The sequence below is a fragment of the Acyrthosiphon pisum genome, chromosome X (genome assembly GCF_005508785.2).
Source record: "Acyrthosiphon pisum isolate AL4f chromosome X, pea_aphid_22Mar2018_4r6ur, whole genome shotgun sequence".
NCBI lineage: Eukaryota > Metazoa > Arthropoda > Insecta > Hemiptera > Aphididae > Acyrthosiphon > Acyrthosiphon pisum.
Genome location: NC_042493.1, coordinates 31,712,014 through 31,719,450, shown reverse-complemented (window position 1 = coordinate 31,719,450; position 7,437 = coordinate 31,712,014).

Genomic DNA, 7,437 nt, shown 5'->3' with positions numbered 1-7,437 from the left:
CTTGAAAATTTCACTGAATGTTTATATTAGAATTTTTATACACGGTAAAATTTTGAAAATAATTGACTCTTTTTGAGCTGTTACGAGAACATTTAAAATTTTAATTTTTTTAGTTTTTTTTTCTATGAATAAAAATAAAATGTTATTGGTTAGGCCAAAAAGCGTGAAAATTTAATACAAGGCTCCTGATATATTGTTACAATAGCAATTGAAAAATATTAAAAACACATATTTAAAGTTCAAATTATGACAAAATGTATAAAATGTTCGACTTTTATAGCTTAGGATTGAAAATCTAAAACAATGTTCCACGTAAATATTTCCCAACAGTTATTTATTTTTTCTCGTATACCTTTTCAGCACCCTTCTTTCGTTTTTACCAGCTTCACACATTATTTAAATTGCACAGTTCAATTAATTTTTTACACTAAACACACGTTTGTAAGTATTGTAACTAACTCGGTAACTCGTTTGTGTAAAAAAGTTCAAAATCAAAATACACATAAATAATGATAAAATAAGGTTATCAATATTATCACGCAACTAACTGAATTCTACCATACAATATAAAAAATAAATAATAAAATACCAATACCACAGATTTCTAAATAATACATTAGCATGAATTGGAGGGAAAATAGTGTAAATACCGAAATTCCTTCTATGAATTGCAATAGTTTAAGATATCAAACATAATACCTTCGTAGGTATTTGATTTTCTTAATATATATTATGCTTAAATTATAAAAATATAATTTGTTTTTGTAAATATATTATAATAATTATACCGGCCCTGCCGGCCCTCACAAGAACCGGCCCATCGGGAAGTTTCCCGATTTCCCGATAGGCCAATCCGCCCCTGCTACTAAGTATTAGTGTAAAAGAAGTAATTTAATTGTTTGTGGTTTTGAAGTAAAATATAATAATATCTATTTTTTTTTATTCATTATTTTAATTTGCAGGTACCTAGGTTTAAATTTCTTTTTTCTGATCTCCCCCATACAAAAATGATGTTTCTACCACCGATTCCCTACAATCACTCATGCCAAACATGATCGCATAGGCGTATTTTTTAATTATTTCACAAATCTGGCTAAGAGTAAATTTTTGGCAAGTTTCTTATATTATAAAATCAAATCTTCCACTAAATAAATAAAAAAAAACTATAAAAATTAGTTTTGCATTAATTTAAATTCGCAGGTCTGGCCATTGCTTGAAATTAGAATAGCCAAACGCGTAAACACGTTATATATACACATGATATGATATAACGTTGTACCTAAGATATAATATATTTTATTATTTCTTATGCAATAAACATATAAAATAAATGGAACTCCCTATAAGGCATAAATGTTAGCAAAATAATAAGATGAACACATTCATATTAATTTATAGATTACGTACGTGCGTTTACAAATAACACGTCATTCTAATTCAAGTTATTTTATGCGTTTTATAGGACATTTAAATAATATTATATAATATGTAGTATTGTAGTATATACCTTCTACTAGACATTACCTATATATTTAAAAGACTTATTGATAATTTTTCAAAGTTCTTATATTGCAAGGTTATATCGATTTTAGTTTTAAATGAAGCAACTATATTACCAAAAAAAACCTACGTATGAAGTCAACATTGTGTTGTGTATTTTAAAGTATTTAAATATTTTACTTACTAGGGAGTATTCTCTATTTTATTCAATTATTAATTTGTATTATACATAAACTTATTTGATGTGTACCTATTGAAATTAGCTATGGCTACAAGGCCGTTAGTTTGACGGACGCCCGGAAATTGGACCACAATGCAATTTTTTTTCAAAATGGGATACTAACTAGACCACTAAAATTTTACATTTATAAATGGCCGATTGAGTAATTGGGCCAATATTATTATATACACACCAAATATGCTAATAATATTTTGACATTTATATTTATGACGATTCAATGTTTCCTCCATACATAAATGTGCTTAATTGAGTCTGTCCATTTGCGATTCAAAAATTATTTTTTTTTTCAAATCTCAATATCCATCAATTTTTACTATTATATTGCATGTACACTGTACGTCTGTTCAGATAGAAATTTACATTGCAATTGCCAATTAGAATCTTTGGTTCACTGAAGGACAGGAAATTGATTATAATTAAAAATAATTATATAATATTCTTACATATTCTTAATTACATAAAGAAATACGACAAAGAAGAAAAAAACACAATTGGTTTTGTAACATCTGAATTAAATTATTTTTAAAAATCGTTGTATTTAGCTAATATATAATTAATATAATTATTTATTTTTGAAATAAATTTTATTTTATTGAAATTATCATTAATTATTTACATTCATAATAATTACGTAGCCGTAACTGAATTTCCGATACCCTTTAAATATAGGTGTACCTATACTGTATATTTTATTCCCATGACCTGGAAATAAAATGTAAAAAAATATAAGATTCGAAGCAGGTAGCCAAATGTAGTCAAATTACTAACCACCCATCTCCTTTTAATTTGTATATAGTGATAATTGTTTCAGTCATTAAAAGTTTTCAAATATTACTAATTCTTAGAAAAGTTAGAACCATTGATTGAGACATTTTTATATTTTTAAGGTTTGTATCTTGAAGGTATATAATATTAATAATGTTTTAATTGAATTTATCATCGAAGAAAAATTTCTAAAAATATAGAAGCTCATGTGTACATGTCTATTTATTTATAGATACCACTTTCAACCAGTGGCATAATTACGGGGGGGATTTGGGTGTCGTATCCCCCCCCCCCATGAACTTTTTTTTTAAGACTGGTTAACTACATTTACCTATGTACTTCTTTATCTAATAATATATTTTTTTTATTATTGATATCAAATGCCTCGGCTAGCTGGCAGTTGTCCGAAAAATGATAAGAGTGATAAGAGTATTATTTTTTCGTGGATCGACGACGCTCGATGATTATCAGATTATTTTATCTAGATTAAAGACTATCGTCCCATTGAAGTATTGAACAAAAAATAACTTAATAATGATTTGTACACTTAATCGGAATTTTCGTAGTAACTTTCCTAGTTTTGTCGTTATTCGGTAATCGAACATCGGTTATAAGCTACAGTTACAATCAGCAATCGGCATTCGACTTTCATAGTTTTTATAATTCATAATTTCGATGGGCATAGTGTATTAGTGTACACATGTTGTAAGTGCAAAATTCTGAAAAATGAGTTTTTTTGCATTGTTATCTTTGTTAACACTTTCCACATATTGTGTACAAATGTGGTAAGTGTATAAGTAAATATTAAGTTTGCTAGAGGTCGGGCGCATTTTGTTGTAGTGCATGTAATCTTCGTGAAATAAAATCACAGTTATCGTTCTCCTGAACAATTACAAAAATGTCACTTACAACATGTGTACACTATGCCATCGATTTGATATTGTGATATGGGTACTGATATTAAATTAATCATTCGTGTGGAGTTTTGTTATTTAATTTTAATATTTATAAATATATTAAACCGAAAGGTGCTTATAATAAATAATTTTTTTTTGGGGAGGGGGGGAAACGTTAAAAAATTTCATCCCCCCCCCACAAAAATGACCAAATTACGCCACTGCTTTCAACGTGGAAATTACTCCAATTTCAATCAGAAAATATAAACCATATTTTTATTTTTTCTAATGCAGGATGGGTAGGTAGTTGTACTTACAGCGTATTTCTTGTTGAATTTGTATACAAGATACTTTTGAAATATGTATACATTATAATGATGTCATATAGAACCGTACTGTGTATAACCTTAGTTTTAAGTACTGTATTATAATATGCATAATATGATGATTATTATAAAGGAAAATTTTTGAAATATCCGAATGTCGAATTTTCATTGTTTGCATATCATTGTATGTCACACTTCAATTTTCATTCAATTTTGAATTTAACAACCAAATAACGATGAAAAACGAAAAAAATACGGCGCAATGCGACATTCAATATATTTGTTTATAATAATATACAAACCATTCATCGTCAATACTTTCTAAATCAAATACATATTATACTTTTTATCTAATGATCCTTTTGTTAGAGCTATGCGCAATTTAAATAATAATAATTTTGATATATGGCCTTAAATTTTGTATTCTCCTAACGTGTGTAATTTTCCTATTATAATTATTATTGTTCTTATTTTTTAGTATATTGTTAACATTATCATTTATGTATATTATTCTTATCACTAACGTTAATTCATGTTATATCGTTATTGCAATATGTAAAAAGCCGTTTGGCGTTTATACAAATAAATAAAAAATAAATAAAATAAATACATTCGGCAAGTACGAGTGCAGATGATATTCAAATTTGTATCAACAGTATCGTATATGATGAATAATAGACCGTCCACATATCACTGAAAGAAGCTTCTCAATGTCGTTTTCTTATTGTAAAATTTGTTATTTTCTATTGATGTTAAATTTTTGAATGACGTGAATAAATACTTCGTTTGTTTATTTGATAAACAAAAAAGATATATGGAAACAGTGATAGACGTCTAGTATTGACGAGAAAAAGAAACACATATCTAATTGGAATTTGAAGCTCTTTTATATAAATGTATAAAGTTTGTCTGTTCAGACTATTTTTGTATGATCTTAATGAATATAAGCTGCTGCAGGTATCCTTAACAAAATACAAATAACAGTATTTTATTGGAAAAAAATATAAGTAATTCAGTTGGGTCATATCAATACAATCTGAACAGTCGGAGTAATATTATATACCTACATTTAAAGTTTACACATAAATATATATTACATTTGTCCAGACAATACAACATCATTAGGTATTATATTATATTTATAAATGATAAACTTCATATTTTAAAAACGTATAGGAACCTTGAAGTTTATACGTTCATAGTGGGATATATTGCACTATTGCCCCTATATATAGTTTGGTATCAATCAATGTAGCTTAAAATATTAAACCTAAAGTTTTATGTCGAAAAACGAAAGTATCAGTAACATTTTATTTGACCCTATATGTATTAAAGAAGATCAATATAAAAGTGCAAATGAAAAGTTTGTGAACTAGAAATGAAATAGAAAATCTATAAATATACTATTATCAACATTTATATTTATATATAATATATATATATATATGATTTACGAGATTATAAAAATTAATAGGAACAACTATAAGATACAATAACTTAACCAAAAAAAAATGTGAAAAATTATCGTGTTCATATTTTTATAAATCTGAAATTGGCACAAAATGTGTCATTGTAATATAAATTAAGAACAATTATTTTCATAAGTGCATAACATTATACACAATTGATATTGTATTGAACATTGTTAAGAGCTGTTAAAATATAATTTATTGAAATATTGTACATATATTTTGAAAGTTCCTAATCGAATTACAGATATTCTTATGGACATTACATTTATTTACACACTTAATTTACACCTACAATAAATGTTCGGGATTCATTGCCATTTGCACGAAACTAGTTATTAATTCAATGAATTGTCAAAGAACCTCTACTATGCAACTGATGCAATGTGGAAAGGACGTTCATGAATGTATCTGAATTCTAAACATATCACGGCGTGGTAAATAGTCTATAATCCATTTGGTGTATTATGTAGGTACTAATCAATCTAATTACACAATTAGTATTTTTTAAAGATTTTTTATCCTGTCTTCTTTAAATATTGCTTAGATAAATTTGGATTTAAAATTATCAACGTTTGACTTTATTGATGTGTATATTTACAAGTTATTTAACAGTGAACAATTACGCTTCTGTAGGTAGATAAAATATAATATTGGTGGGATCGAAAGTTAGTATATTAAGACATAAAAATCCATTTTAAATCTTAAAATCACGACATTATATTTAGTTAGATGGAATGAAAGTGTGTAAACTAAGCCTACACATAATTTCACATTTTCACCTAAATATTGCCTATACAGAACTCCTTATAAACGATGGGCTAAACATAATCGCATGTAATTCGATTTAAATCATTATATAATAAAATTATTTAAATATCTAATATAGATAGTTGATAAAAATTGCTTACAATATTATAATTTATAAAATGTCGCTGTTGTAAATATATATTATTATTTAAGAGCTATATCGAAAATATTATAGACAGGCATATTAATAATATAATTAACGATTTTGCAATAATTTTTAAAATGAAAACACCACGACGGTGTTTGCGTTGTACCTCTCGTACGTCGTTAAACATTCGACAGTATTAAATAGTGTGGAGAAACGTATTTTGATGGTAACAATGATTTAATAATTTACTATATTATCATCTGCACTTTCTGCGAACGACCACAGTTTTTAATTTTTGCGACCAAATCGTTCATTGCGCACCCATCATGGCCAGTAAACAGACATCTTCGAAGCGATCGGCAGTGAAATGGTCGTCGGCTGGCCGTCGCATGATGCTGTCCACAACCGTGGTGGCCGACGATAACTGCGAACAAGCTTTAGTAAGCGGCGGCGACGCAGTGGTACATAAACATTTATCCTCAAATTGGAGTCAGTCACTGCTCGGCATCAGGTGCGGGCAATATCAGGCCAGCGGTACAAGCGATGGCGATTACACTGACGGTGACGAAAAAGAGCCAGACGAAGCGTTTTCAAACTTTTCGTCCGTCTCGTCGTCTACTCGTCTGACTCTTCTTCATCGCGTCCGGGAAACGTGACGCGGCTTCCGCCGGCAGCCACAAGAACCGCTGCTCCACCTGGCTGCACCCGCGAGGACGACGGCGCCGATGCTGGAAGACGAAGCGTCTCCCGTCTCGTCTTCGGACATTTCATTGGTCTCGTCGTCTGACTCACCTTCATCACCGTCTGTGTAATCGTGATCACCTGCAGTGCCACTGCTCCGATATTGGCCACGCCTGACGACGGGTCACGACCGGATTCCGATTTGAGGACAGGCAGCCACGTACCAAAGGTTTTTCGCAGTTATCGTCGGCCACCACGGACGTGGACATCACCATGGACAGCCAGCCGACAATCACTGCCGATCGCTTCGAACTTGTCCGTTTACGGGCCATGATGGGTGCGCAACGAACGATATTTTTGTCGCACGCGATTAAATACAGCAAAAATTAAAAACGATGGTCGTTACGTGGATAGTGCAGACGATATACTAAATTGTTATATTATTGTTACCAAGCAAAATACGTTTTCTTCACACTCTATAATACTGTCGAATGATTAACGACGTACGAGTGGCACGACGTAAAGCACCGTAGTGATGTTTTCATATCAAAGATTATTTAAAAATCGTAAATTATTATATTAATATGCCCGTCTAATGTTTTAGATATAGCGCCTAATTAATAATATATATTTACAACAGTGAAATCTTATAAATTATGCG